The sequence below is a fragment of the Aythya marila genome (assembly GCF_965140915.1).
Source record: "Aythya marila genome assembly, chromosome: 1".
Taxonomy (NCBI): domain Eukaryota; kingdom Metazoa; phylum Chordata; class Aves; order Anseriformes; family Anatidae; genus Aythya; species Aythya marila.
Genome location: NC_139042.1, coordinates 96064140 through 96079504, shown reverse-complemented (window position 1 = coordinate 96079504; position 15365 = coordinate 96064140). Strand labels below are relative to the sequence as shown.

General features: G+C 42.0%; 1 long non-coding RNA gene across 1 annotated transcript in view; it reads left to right on the top strand.

Moving 5' to 3' along the window:
• LOC309884278 overlaps positions 1-15365 on the top strand; it is a 92991-nt gene that overhangs the window by 19291 nt on the left and 58335 nt on the right. Inside the window, exon 2 of the long non-coding RNA XR_014318593.1 lies at positions 6557-6643. This is a non-coding gene — a long non-coding RNA (uncharacterized lncRNA). The remainder of the gene's footprint in view (positions 1-6556; positions 6644-15365) is intronic.

The following is a 15365-nucleotide window of genomic DNA, read 5'->3' as shown; positions in this document are numbered from 1 at the left end:
CTTTGTTGGGATGGAGGAATGGAGGATAACCCAAAGATTTCTGCTTTCTGAGGAGAAAAACGCTTACTGACCTCAAGACTAGGGATTGGGAGCAGATGTGCTAGGTACGCTGACCAAGCAGCGCTGAGGTGGATTTCACTTGTCACCCAATGAGCAGGTCACTGAGAGGATGAGCTGAATGGACAGAGGGGAGCATTTGAGAAAGGGATGTGAGCAGAAATGGCAGAGGAGAAGGGGGACAGAGACTGGGGGCATAAGGCTGATGTTTTCTTACAGAGCAGTGGGAAACAGGCCTGGGGAGAAGGATGGGGATAGCTGAGCTAGCCAGGTTTTTATGGGGACTGTAAGGTTGCTGTGGAGGGAGAACTTGGGAGAGCTCCTGGGACCCGAATTTGAGTTCAGCAATATGCTCAAGATTATTTATTAGTAGTATTACAGGCATGCCCTGGAGTCCTAGGCTGGGACCAGGACTCCACTGAGCTAGCTGTTGTCTTTTGCTTCCAGAACTAACAAATCATGAGGGCAGCCTTTTCTACTGCACAGTAATTGTGCGCCTCTCTCCTTCAAAATCCAGTTTCCATGTGAATCATTTTGAGTGTACCTAATATTTTATTATTAGGTATTTGGAAGTGGGCAAACCAAAGAAAACAGCAGTATCTTGACTTGACTTTTAACGCACTACTGAGGATGTGACTTACGTTTGTTACTGATATACAGCAAGGCACTAGGAGTCTGTGCAGTCTGCAGTCTGACTTTAATGAACCATTTTTTGTGCAGGTCTGTAACACCAGTACTGGCATGCTGGGACACCGTGCCCCAATGGGAGGAAGAGGAGGTCAGACAGGAGGAAGAGGGATGGACTGGCCAGGCAACAGTCAGTGAGGCCTGAAGGTTTTCAGAGAGAAAGGGTGTTAGCATGTGTCCAGCTCCATCCTCGGACCAAGTTTTGGCTTTTATAACAGGAACCTATAGGTGGGCTGTGTCAAAACACTAAAGGTTTTCATTTGTGAGGTAACTGGAGTGTGAAGAAACCTTCACAGACATGGTTACCAGCTCATTGTGTGCTCTGGAGCTTTCTTACTGCTCTACCTGGTTTTTCCTCTCCCTGGGAGTCACTTGTGTCCTACAGCCTACAGGGGTAGGACCATCACCCTCTTGTAGGAAAGGATTGAACTGAACCTGGGGTAAGACATCAGGCCAGGCAGTGGGCAATGCCTGATTTGTCCTTGTCCAGTGATAAGAAAGCAGGTTGATGCTGCCAGCATCTCTTCTAACCATTTATCTTAGTCATAGTCACCAACTTTTGTGTTCACTTTTTTTTTTTTTTTTTTTTTTTTTTTTTTTTTTTTGACAATCGCAGGGAGACACTGCTTTTTGGGATGGCTTATTCCAACTGCTCCAAGGCAAAAGCTCTTTTCTGAGAAGGAAGGAGCCTGGTCTTGCCAGATCATTCTGAATCAAGGACACACTGGTCTATGAGGAGTGCCAGCAAGGGGAAGTGTCTACCTACAGCTTACAATGCATGGCTGACATTTAGAAAAATGCTGAAATGTTTCTCTTGGTCTTGTTTTCCCTAGATTTATGCTGTTGGATACTCCCAGCACAGGGTGTTGGACTAGGTGGACTTGTGCTATGAGCTGGTGTGGGCTGTTCTTAGGTTCTCCCAATTTTCTACTGTACAGTACTGCACCAAATCTTTATTAATTGTTAAAATATTCAGAGTAGAAACACCTATGAAAGAAGTTAATTATTATTATCACAGCTCTGAAACATCATTGGCAATCAGTTTCTGCTTTGCTGGTCTCTATTTGAGCATATAGAATGCATATGGCTTAAAAAAAAAAAAAAAAAAAAAAGGGAGAAACTCAACCACATTTTGTTTCTGGTATGCAATGAAAATTTCTTCTGTTGCCAGCCTTGTAGGGCTGGAATCAGCTTCTCCTAAAGGAGGACAACTTTCCCTGATGCTCAGCTGGGTGAGAAAGAGAAGGTGGAGCATCTTGCAAAGTTGCATGGGTCTTTGAGTACCCCACGTTCACTGATGCTGTCTTGGAGAGACACTCTCTAGTATACCTTCTGTGGACTCTCACATGGTCCTGGAGGACGCTGTGAGGCTGGACACCATGGCCACAGCAGGCAGTGAGAAGGCACTGGGGAGCTTGCTTGGGCACAGGAGGGCTGCAGCAGTGCCTGTGCAGAGCTCCACGGGGCTAAATTTAGTGAGCAGAGCAGGCAGCCACCTGGGGTGCCAGCTGGGTGGGGAAGCAGTGACAAGGCTGTTTTCTGCTGTCTGTGCCTGAGCCCTGAGAGGTGAGGTGGGAGCTGGATTATGAGGAGTGGGTGGTTCCTGCTTCAGGGCAGAAGGGGAGGGAGAGGACACAGAGGACATCCTCCCTTCTGCCCTCTGGCAATGTCAGATCTCACCCCCTTGGCAGCTACAAGAAGAGCTTGCTGGAGAGCATTATTGCTCAATCCTTGTGCCTACGGCCTGGGAGCGTGTCCACCCTTTCCCACAGGAAAGCCATAGGTTCTTCCGGCTCTCTGGAACAAGAACAAGTAAGTCTTCATTCCTGTGGGTGCAACATTCACTTTTGCCCATTGTGCTGGGAAGTCTTGAGTGTTTAACGCCCAGCTAGGCATCTCTGTAGTGCAGACAGAGCCTGGAGAGAATCTGTGAAATCGGCAGGCCTTCTGCAGGCAGAAATCCCAGGCTTGGGTTAGCAGGTCCCTGCTGTGGACCTCAGCACCCATCCCAGGTCCCTAAGGTCCCTTGGTACTGACCAGCCCCAACAGCATCCCAGTAACAGAAAGTTCATGGCTCCATAAAGGTCTGGAAGCCTGTGCTGGCACAGTGAGACTTCAGTGTGTGCTCAAGGGCTTTGTTGAACTCCTGCTCGGTCTTACACCGAGGTGTAAAAAAAATCCATATGCTTAAGTGCTTTTCTGAAGCCGAGCCTTAGATGCCACAAACCGATCGGTCGGGAAGAGGCATGTTTTTCTTGCTAGGGATGTGCTTTGTCCCTCACAGCGTGAAGTTTTAAAGCTCCATAATTCCCCTAATAGGCCTAATGCAATAGGGCAGGCTGTGCTCTTGAAGCACGTACGTGATTCCCCTGAAAGCTAATGGAAAGTATATGCAAGTTCAGTAGCTGGCCTAGACTCTAAAGTCAGCTTCTTCATATCAGCCTAGTCAAGTATTTTATTCTCTCTTGCTGATTGGTTTGCAAAGTACAAGCCAGCTTGGCTTCACTCAGAAAAGACTGTCCCCAAATTATGATTTATAATAATCTAGATTTATTTCATTTCATCTTTAAATTCATGTCAAATCAGAGGAGGGTGGTAGTAAAAAACAAACATTTTTCTGAAACAATAACAAGGACATCGTTATGATAATTGCAACATAATTTACTCCATCAATCACATAGTTGTGTGGGTTTTCTTCTTTTTTTCTAAAAAAAAAGAGGATAAATGGTTAGAAAGCCATGCAAAAACAAAACAAAACAAACAAACAAACAAACAAAAAACCTCATGATTTTTTAGCCAAATGTTTGTCTGTTGTTAATTATAAGAATCTGAATTTGCTGGCTGACTTACGACTATCTTTCCACAGAGAATAGCAAACCATATGCCCCTTAACTAGTACTAACCTGCCAAAGTTATGTTTTTTGCTGAAAGCAATCTGGAGTGGCTAGTGCACTCACTGCATCTGTTTTGCAGATTAAGAGAGAGGAGCACAAAGAAAACCATTGTACTCCTGCTTTTTTATTGGCATGTCAAATAATAGCCAGGAGGAATATCACAATGGTTAAAAACTGAGATGAAGGTGATGGAAAGATTAGTTTTGTTAATTAAGTATACTAATTATAAGCCTATTAAATCAGGTAGTAAAGTCAAGACAATATGGGACTCTTAGATTCATTTTAGTGTTTTCTCTAGTCTGATTTTGTACCTTGATGAAATTCTTAGGAAAAGCTATGTATATATGCACAATTGAATGCATGTTAAGTTCCAGCCCTTGAATTTGTGGTCCTTCAAAGACCAAGAGCATAGTTTTTGCAAATTTTGTTGTTTCACTAGTTCCTCAGCTGCCTTGTATAAGGCTATTGGCTTGACCTTTAATCTGTAACAAAATTATTGCAAGAAATTTTACTGTCTCACTAAGAAATATTTCTTAGCCTGTTAAATTTGACCAAGGGGGAAATTGCAACATCACTTAAAAAATAAAATAAAAATCTGTTAACTTCATTTTCTAAAACTGCTGCTAAGCATCATTAGTTCATGACAACCCACAGAGAACAGCCCTGGAAGCGACGCCTGCACCTCTATTCATGTGAATGATCTTCCCTCATGTATCAATGAGACAGAAGAGCTCTGCCTATTTGAACAATGATATTTGCAGGACTCTGTGTGGGTCCCCACTCTTACACCAGGCTGGTCTTTATTTTGCACAAGCAGCTCTGTGAAAGCCAATGATCTTCTCAGGTAAATGAGCTCTTCACAGAAATGAAAGGCTGTACCTTTGTCTGGTCCAGGGTCATACCCTGTGTACATGCCAGCAGTTCTGCTAATCCAAATTTCAATCAGTAATGTTTTTCTAAATACTGAATTCCATTCTTGATTAGTAACCAGTCTTCTTTTCTAGGCAACCAGCACTGGTCTGCTTTTAAGATTTTTTGCATCTTGGACTGTTATCCTCCCATGTAAGTTAGGGGAACACTTACCCATTTGTGTACTTTAAGCATTCAGGCATACTGATCCTTACAGCTCAGCTTGTGGTAATGTGCATGGTTGGATGGTTTTTCCAAGCTTGTATCAGTGAAAGGAGAGTGAAAACTACATTTTGTCTGACAGGATTCAAATGAAAGGGTAGCTCTTTGACTGTAGGCATTTTCTTTATTTTAGTGTCATCTTCCTAAGATATTTGTGAACCTTCTTGTATTGATACTTAAACACTGCAAGAATAATGAAGCAACAGACTACAAAATTTTTTTTTCTACTTCTTGCTCTTTATTGAGACAGTAAGAGGACTGGAGATGTGTTTTTGGAAAGCTCTTTTACTTTTAGTGAAAAACTTCTTTCCTGTTACTTGCCTCTGGATGGCAGATCCAAAGGGTGTCCTGCCTACAGGTGTTATCCACACATTTCATAGAATCAGAGAATGGCTTGGACTGGAAGGGACCTTAAAGATCATCTGGTTTGAACCCTCATGCCGTGGGCAGGAAAGCCACCCACCAGACCAGGTCGCTTAAAACCTCATCCAACTTGGCCTTGAACCTTGAACCTTGCCCAGGACTGGGCAAGCCCATTCCCTGGGCTGCCCAGGGAAGCTGGGCATCCACAGCTTCTCTGGGCAGCCCATTTCAGTGCCTCACTACCCTCAGAGTAAACGGAGTAAACTTTCTTCTTCTTTATATCTAAATCTACCCTCTCTTAGTTTTAAATCATTCTTTCTTATCCTATCACTACACCCCCTGACAAAGGGTCCCTCCCCAGTTTTCCTGTAGGCCCCTTTAGGTATTAGAAGGCCTCTATAAAGTCTTCTCAGAGCCTTCTCTTCTCCACGCTAAACAACCCCAACTCTTTCAGCCTGTACTTGTAGGAGGGATGCTCCAGCTCCTTGATCATCCTTGTGGCCCTCCTCTGGACTCGTTCTAATATGTCTGTGATGTATTAGATACTTCATGCTGCTGCAGAAATTAGCATTTCTCCATCTCCAACCATTAATAAATTGTCCAGGAACAACCTGCCTTTTTTACATTGTTTTCTCCTGGGATAAGCAGGGTGACAAGAAATTCTTTGGATGCCTCTGCAAAAGGTGGCCACTCTCCTGGGAGTCCCAACTCCTTACAGACTTCTGACTGAAGCAAGGGAATATCTGTCCTTGTCCAGTGTGTTACATCAAGCTCACATCCTTCTTCTGTGGTCTCTCATTGCCTCCCCAATCTGGTTCTTCATGATCTCTCTCTTATATTTCCCTCTTTCCTGTAAATACTATGTTTTGATTTTGAGAGGGATATTGCAGGGCAAGGGTTAGTTCTGCTGTTGTTATTATTAGCTGTTGAGCATCCTCTCAAGGACCAACTTTGCAGTGTATAAACACAAACACAAACAAACACCCCACCAAACATAACAAGAAGCCTCTTGTCCCAAAGAGTTAAGAGTTAATACACAAAAGCAATACTAGGAACTCCAAGTGGCAACCAAAGCAACTGTCCAAAGGAGATCAAGGTTTCACTAAGGTAGTATCAAACAATATTGAGGGTGGATGACCTTTGAATCTGTTGGTTGTTCTTAGCAGCATGACTAAAGCAGATGCACAACCCTCTCCTGTGCTCACAAGCTCTTATGTTAGTTTACCTGTTGTTAAGAGCTCATCACATTCACAAGCTCCCACGGGGAAAGTATCCTTAAACACCACTTGAGAAGATTCCCATCATTATGATAAGCATGCTTGCAGCACACCAGGAACCTAAATGCTGTCATGTCTTAATCAAGGACTTTTTAGTTCAGAGGATGTTGGAACTGGGCCTAATTTTTTATTTTTCTTTTTAACCAGAGTTTCATCCGCTGACCCATGCTGAACAATTGCATTGCTCTGTCCAGGGGGCCTCAGCAAGCCCAAGGAAAGGGGCAAAGTGGGACTGTAAGTACTGGGGAGGTGGCCTGGTGAGAGGGTATCTTGTGCCATCCCTGCATTTACCCAGCTCCCATGGTCTAATGGGAATAATTTCACTTCCTTCTCACTCTAAGAGAAATATTGTAATACTTTGATATGTTGGTGGTGGAGCACAGAAATGTACTTTTTAAACACAGGCATGCACAGAGGTTAGGGATGATTCTCTGTTAAAAAAAAAAAAAAAAAGAATTGTGGCGGGACAAACAAGTGGTTATTTGACCTACTAAACACAGGAAGAATTGTTTTCTCTGAGGCATCTTTTGTGTGTGTGTGGTTTCTCTGGTGTCTAATAATACCTTGTAGTAATTCACACTAATATAAGCGACTCCTTCACTAGTCTACCCATTTTCATGAAATACTGTGTGAATTTATTATCTTTGAAACTTCTGTCAAGTTTTGAAAATTGGCCAATTGCTTCAAAAAACATCAGGGAAAATGGGTAGTTTGTGTGAATACATAAGCTTGATTTCCCTAAAAAAACATGAGAAAAACCTTGGGGGGGGGGTGGTGGTGGTGGAAACCATTACCTGTAGCACAGCAATTGCAGCTAATGTCATCTACCTGTTTAGAACCGGGCCTGATATAAACACAGTGTTTTATGGTTGACCACACTTCTCCACAAGGTTTTTCTCCTGTCTTGAGATACTAGAATAATTTTTCCTAGCTACAAATTGATAGCTGTAATCTTTTAAGAAAATATAATGTTACTTTATAAAACAAGGTGACATTTACATATAAGGTACATCTTGGATTTCCTCCCCAAAGGAAAAAAAGAAAAAGTGTAGTCCAAGAAATCTGCAAAATCATGAACTTGATGTTTGTCCAATCTTTGCAGAATGTCTCAGTTGTTTTGAGTATGAGCCAGATGGTCTCAACCTCTGCTTGAAACTAGTTTACAGTAACGTTTCACACACACACACACATACACACATGTAAATCATTACAAAGGTATATTTTAAAAGATTTTTAGTAGGTGGGGAAGGATCAGGTTTAAAATTGTGATTTTTTTTTTTAATTGAATCAACTGATTCAATTTATTCCAGTTAATACTTACATAGATAAGAAGTGACTGCTTTATTTATTTATTTATTTATTTATTTTTTTGCTGTAGACTACAAATAGCCCTTCTAAATCCTAGTTCAGCTGGATATGTACATGTATGTCTGGCTCTGAGCAAGTGACGATTTCCAGTGAAATCACTTGTATTTTTAAACTGTGTCTTTATAATTACAAAAACAAACAAACAAAGAAAAACAACAACAAAAAACAACAAACACCAAGTTAGACCACATAAAACTAATAGAACTGTGATATTCTTGATAGCAGCCATGCTGTAAAAGCAGTTAGTAAATAAATGGCCAAATTGAACAATATATAATTTGGTCCAAGCTAATCTTCATCATCTTCATTTTCTAATTTCAGTGGTGTGGGGATTTATGAACTATCTCAGACAGAAAAAGCAGGACCTGTCTTCCAAATTTTGACTTACTTCCCAGCATGGCTGCCTTTCATTGAAGACTGTATACTGCTCACATCTTTCATTCCACCTTGATTATTATTTTAAATGGGAGTTGTATCCATGCAGATTATTTCAGATTCAGAAAAAAGAAAATGTACCACCTAATACTCATATAAGCAGAGAACATTAGAGTGATTTTTATTTTTATTTTTGATTAGGGGTGAAATTTTTGCCTGTCAGGATTCATGTTTTGCAACTTTTATGACAACCTTGTTCGAGCAACTTGCTTGAACAGCACGAATTGTCTGAATACCTACCAAATGATAGGAGGACTGTGAGCAAAAGTGGTATGGGGGTAGGTCTGTATGAGGGATGAGTCTCAGCCTCGCTCTTAAGGAACTTACTTGAGCCAGGAAGATTTGCATTGCTGCTGAGCCAACAGTGCTTTGGATGCTACATTTACACACTGGCAAGGCCACCGTTCAGGGACTGAAACCTAATTCGGCTTTTATACCATGAAAGCTTTTCATGAGCGTGATTCCTCCCAAGGCCCTTGCAACTGCACCACCGACCGTATCACTGGAACATTTTGTTCTGTGTCCATCGCTGGGGGAACATGTGTATTGCGTGTTGCAGCTGGTCACGCCGGGCTGTGGCCAGCATCACTTGCTGTACATGGTGCTGGTGGTGGCTCCTCTCCCATCTCTCCCCCTCATACATTGATGTCGGGCTACCTAACACAAGGTGCACTGGCTGAGTAAACCAGAGTAGCTGCAGCTGCATCGTCTTAGCTGACAAATTGTTTAGGAAACAGGGAAGCCCTCAGAGAAATCCGTCCTGCGAGGTGTAGGCGTGAAGGGAGCTTTTTGGCAGTTGGTGTGTGGGATGTGAGCAGCTTTTTGGGCAGCCACCTCTGTCATTGTTGTGGCCTCCTTCCCTTGGAGAAGTGGTGTGTTTGGGGACACTGGTGTAGCAGTGTGGCTGGCAGGACCTGCCACGTGGCCTTGGGGTGCCACCACAGCTCCATCCCTCCTTTTCCACATGCTGTCCCTTGGCAGTACTGGTATCGTGACCTTGCTGAAGCTGGCCCGGCTGGTTGTCCAGTGCCTGGCACAAGTCCTTAAAAGAGGAGAAAGATTTTTGTACGTACCTAGAGGAAAAAAAAACAACAGCTGGAAACATAAAAAAGATCATTACGGTTTTACACAAAATCATGAACTTAGTTTAGCCTGTCACTTAGAAGTACAGTTGTAGTTGTGCGTTGGACTGAAGGATGAAGTAATGTGCAGTGCAGATGAAAGCTCGCAATACTGGGCCTGATAAAGCCCAGCAAGCTGTAAGCAGAGGGACTGCAGTTACACTTCCAGAGACGCGGATCCTGCAGACACCTCATTGCCTTGCATTACACAATTGTCCAGAGACAGATGCTAGAAGACAAACATTGTGCCGCGGGGGGATAAGGGATGTGCTGTCACATGATATCTTCATCTGCCTTAACCCTGGGGCCCTGGCTATGAGGTCAGAGCTTGCTGGCATGTTTTGCACAGAACTTTAGGCTGTACTCTTTTTTTTTTTTTTTTTTTTTTTTTTTTTTGTATCCTCATGAGTTTTCTTGTATAAATACTTTTGTCAAATAAAAAAAAAAAAAAAAAAAGCTTTACTTAAAGCCAGAGGAACTGTAGCTAAGGACTATTAAAAACCCCAATTATTGTCTGTTAAAGTGGCTTTTTGTGACCTCAAAACGACCTTCTGAGTCCCCATAGAAATAAGGTCCTAAAAAGCTGGTTGAAAGCAAGAGAGATCCTCCTGGAAGAGCATGAGATGGAAGGTGAATCTGTTTAGTGTGGATCCAAGGAAAGTTAACAATGGTTAAGCTATGTATCATGCTTATGTGCATGTGTTCGTATATGTGGACATGTTTTTGTTGTTGTTTTTTTTTGTTTGTTTGTTTTTTAATATGCAGGGTTAGCAATTGCCCATCATGCAGAAGACCATAGAAGAGAACAGATACCCTTCTGTAATGTGAATGGGAAGGGTATAATGGTATGAGAAATATTACTTTACAAATAGTACAGACAAAAACAGACTGAATTGAAATAATAATAAAAAAGGACAGGTTACTTAGCATGTAATTATGTTTCTACAGCTGCAACTTGAGAGTCACGGGAGATGGATCTTTTCCTGCTAAAGAGGGCAGAGGGCTTCAGTAGTGTAAAACTGAATACGGGGCAGAGCTAATCCCATTGCAGTATGAGTAGCCTACTGCACACGTTTCATTGTTTCTGTTAGTGCAAAAGTATGGCTCTATCATATTTACTCTGCCTCTCTTAGGGACTAGAAGAAGCCTCTCACATGGCGGAGAGAAAATCTGTATGAACCGTATCTGAAAGAACAGGGGATGTACTGGTGTGTGATTAACACCAGAAGTACCTCTGAGAGGTATGGTGTTCATTAGCTGGAGGCTGCAGTTTCTCAGCAAGATTTCCTACTAGTTCAGAGAAAAAAATCAGGTTCATGCAGTACAATTACAAACAAAGAAGATAAAAACATTGGTATTATGATTTTTGGCTTCTTTCCTTTCCTTCTTCTGCCTCTTCCCAATTCTCAGATATGTTTCTGGTCATTGTCCAGCAATTCATTCTTTCTTCGCATCTGTTCATTGTTCATTTGCATGCTTCATGATTCTGCATTCACTTATCTTTCTTTATTCTCTTACACTCCTTTCCTTTTTAGTTTTTACTCCTTTTTTCCCCCTCAATTTCTGATTTGTCTTAGGTTTAGTTACCCTTTTGCCTCTGTATCCCTCTTTTCTTTTTTCTAGTTCTGTTTCTGCTCTCTGTATGATTTCCTTGTGCATTAACTGAAGCTGGTAGAAGTTGTCATAGCTGTCCTTCCTCTGACATTAATCTTTGCACACCCTTCCTGAGAAGTCAGCTATTCAAATTTCTTAGAGACTTCTAGGAAATTCTGCATTACTGATATGTTCAGACACCTCACTGGAAAATGTAATCTGTCATTGTTGGATCCACTGGAAATCCAGCACCTCATGCTCATGAGGAATGCCTCATACTTCATGAGATTATGAATCACTGTTTTGCAAAGAATAATTTTGGAAGATGCTATTATTTTATAAGTCCATCCAATAAATCCGCAGTTGTAGTGCTGTTTACTATGACTTCAACTGCTTTCATAATCCAAGGAGCCAGGCTACCTGCCCTTCCTGCCTGTTTTCATGCTATCTTTCACCTGACCACCTGAAGGCCAAAGGATATGGCTCACAAGGAAATCGTATTTCTGCAGGGTATGTGAGTGGACATGAAAAATGCCACACTGTTTGTTAGAGATCTTGTGATGTGGGAAGTGGTAACTTTCTGTATAACTCAGTACGTGGCCAGCATGTGCTGATTCTACCCTACATTTCAGAGAAAAAATCAAGCAGCAGGCAGTTTGCACTGGTTTCTTGCTCTGTGTAATATTAGCAGCATAAACTCTGATAAATTTATGGCAACATTTTACTGCCACGTTTTGCTTTGCCAATCTCCATAGGAGTTTCAAAGAGAAAAAATTGCACAGTACTTCAGGTAGTGTTTACCTCACCTCTGAATCAACATTTAAATATTAGTTACCCAGTCTGAGCTAGTTGATTAGAAACTCTCTGGGGGTCAATATAGAGATATAACTTTATCCTTAGATGTGTTTGGCTGTCTTTTAGACTGCTCTCTTTCTGTACAAATTGCATGGGAGTGTAACAGTCTGTACTGCAGTGCTGTGCTTCCTGTAGATGACTCAAGTGAGGTAAGATGAATTTCACTTTTCCGAAGTAATGTCCAGTGCTATTTCTCACTCATTCCATACAGATTTGTCTGTAAGTGGACTCATTTCTATGGCATGTGAATTGATGCCTATGCACAGACTCAATCAGTTAGACAAATGTTGTCACCAGGGTTATGGTTATTATAGTCTTATAAGTGTAAAATTGTTTTTATTTAATTTTCTTTAGCACCTGTTTGAACTACAAATTAGCTGCTCCTCAGTTCTGAAATAAATTATTTCTCAAGAACAAACAAACCTCTGATAGAAGATAGTTCAGTGACACGTTAACCTTTAACTGCACTTCATGTCCTTTCATTTTTACACTACTTTCCAGTTATTTCTACTTGCAGAGCTATATTTATCAAAATACATAGTTAACAAAATCACTGGTGATGTCAGCTGTATTTTCAGCCCATTGTCCTTCAGTGTTATGGGTGGTCTTTTTCAGGCCATTTTCTTGAAGGAATTATTTGGGGGCAAAATAAGAGTTCTTCTGGCAGTTCAGTTCTTGGATGGTACAAGAACTGTACGAATACCCGTTGCCTTTTTTACTGGTCCCAAAAATAGTTCCCAGGGGTATTGTGCAGGTTTGAAAAAAGCATCAGCCCAGATGAAGTTTTTGAATAAAAGCAAAGCCAACGTACCAAGCTATTACACTATAGGCAATTGTTCTGTGTAGTATGGACAATCAATTTCTCCATATTTCTTTCACCGGAACTTAAAGTTAATGGCACATTGTACAGTGGTGAATTCACACGATGATATCACCAAGCTTTCTTGCAGTTAATCACATACTTTTCCAAACACATTTAAATGTAATTCCAGTGGAATTTTTGGAAGCTTTCTGGACATTGTCTGAAAGGCCATTCTGCTGACACGTATGCTGACTGCAAACTGGCCTCCTGGCTGCAGTCCCACCTGGGGAGGCAGAGTGGTGCTGTAGCGGCGACTGTCCTGCATGGGTGGCTTTGGGCAGCTGCCTGCAACAGTGAGGCTGTGCTGCTTTCACCTGGTCCTCTTCCCTGCAAGGATTTGCCCCTTTCAGTTTTGCAACCTGGGCAAGGGCTAAGGTTTACTGATTTTTTTGCTTGGGAATCCCCTAGATTGTAATGCCATAGCTTCCATTCACTCTGCACTCATCTCCATGTCTGTGTTCGGGGACAATATCAAGCCATCCTTACCTGCTCGAGGCTCAGCCTAAACCAGTTTTTCTGATCTTCTCCTTAATAAATCAGAGGATCCAAGACTCTGAGATGAAATAGCTGGCACTCAAGTAGGTGGAGCTAGTCTGATGCACACAATTAAAAAAGCCTTGATAGAGGAACACTGCTTGCTGAAACAAGAAATGCTTTGGGGAAAATGTTTGGGGAAAAGCCTGGCCCTCAATCTGATCCCAAAAGAGTTATCTTGAGGATGGATGCTTTGGAAGAGGAGTCTGAATACAGAGTTAGATTTTGCCTTCTCCTCCTCTGGGTGTGGGAGAGGACGTGCAGCTCTTGGTGCTTCCCTAGGATAGCACATTGAAGGTTTGTTGCTGTGATTCCAAACGTTGTCATCTGAGTCCCCTCTATCTCCAGTGACTGCACATTGTACAGACCAAAAATGTTGCTTATGCAAACAAGCAAAAGATCACGTGAATATCATAATTTTATAACACATCTGCTATCACCAGGAAAGCAAAGTGAATACTGATGCCATACACATCCTCTTGCTGCAACCTCTTTGTCAGGGACTGGTTTATCAAGACTAAGCCTTTTCACTGCTTTTTTTTTTTTTTTTTTTTTTTTTTTTTTTTTTTTTAATATGCAGGAAACAACAGACATTATCCTGTAACTGCAGGTTTTCTTTGGTTTTGTTGTATCAGAAGGGGGACTTCCAATATATAGTTAATGAATATCTGTTTGTGTCATCGAAGATAAAAATCCTGCTTTGGAAATGAAGAATTTTTTTGTTGAATTCAGATTGTGCCAAGTAAGACTGTAGAGAGTTTCTATCTATTTCCCATTCACACCATCTAGACTCAGCAAATGAAATGTGTGTGCACTTTTTTCTAGGTGCATCTGAAGGCTTTTTGAAACGTTGGTGAGCAAAGTCTGGATTTTGCTCTTTCCTGTGCCTTTAGCGCTGCTGAAGTTAACGGGGTTACTCTTGTGTAACTCAGAGCAGAATCTGGCCTCACGGATGGGCGTAGCTGTGTTATAAATTAGAACATGATACAATATGTAACCATGACAAATGCTCTATTAGGAGACCAAACCAGGCTTTGGTGCCAAACTGGTAATAATTTACCATCTGGCTGGTCACCTCAGGCTTCTCTGCAGCAAATTAAAAAAAGGAATAACTGAGATTGTACATTTAATGCTAGGCACTGGCCTGCTCCATTTGCATAGAAATGTCTGTGCTGGGCTAGCTGCAAGCTGACCGACTGACAGCTGGGGCCTTGCTCTGTAAACATCAAGGCAGCATTTTTGTGGTGCCTCTATTCCGTGATGCCTGAGGGGAAAGAATAACCTCGTAGCGATAAAGTCTATTTTAAAGCCCTTGTCCTTACTTGCTGACCATTTCTTCTGCTGTGGAAAGGAGGGTGCCTCTAGTGAAGGGTGAACTTCAGGAGAACAAGACTCTGTTCATGTAGGCATCCATTTTAAAGCCTGAACACCAGCCCTGTTTGGTCTGGAGGATATTCCTGGAAATTCCAGAGCATCAGTGCCATAAAAAAGAAAATTTATGTCTATGGATAAATTGGGAATGAACCTATCCCACCTACAATACAGGTGATTTCACCTGCCTCTGATTTATTCCTTCTGGTCCGTTCAGCCGATTTGCTGTAAGAGGGATCTATGAATACCCTAACAGGGATCTGTGTTCCCTGCAAAACTGAGAACTTTTGAGAGCGAGCGATGAGAGAAATAAAAAGCATTCTTTTGGCAAGTGAAAGGACAAAATAACCCTGGCATCGCATGTGGCCTGGCTAAAACTCTCTGTGCACTCCCAGCAACCCTGTAGAGGTCTAGAGGAACTGCTGAGCTCCCACAGCTAGAGCAGGAGTGAGGGTACTTCCAAAGGTAAGAATTATTATTTTATGGGAAAGCTTTACCCATTTTTCACACAGAAAATGAAGTCTCAGCAGTTTCAGCTGTGTGTTGCAGGTTCTTGCTATGAACCTTATCCAGTGTTAGAACAGTGTGTGCATACAGGAGAACGGAAAAAGAAAAAGGAAAAAAGAAAGAAGAGATGTTATAAGGTGTCCAGTGCGACGCTTCTTGCAGATCTTAAGCTGCTCTGTGGTAAAGAGAGGGCTTCTCTAGTGCCAGCTTACCTACCTAATGAGACATTTCTTGCAGCGAAGCACAGGTGCTGGTTATATGGGGTTTGGGTTTGGTGGCCTGTAGGTACGAGCAACTGAGTGCTGTGTAT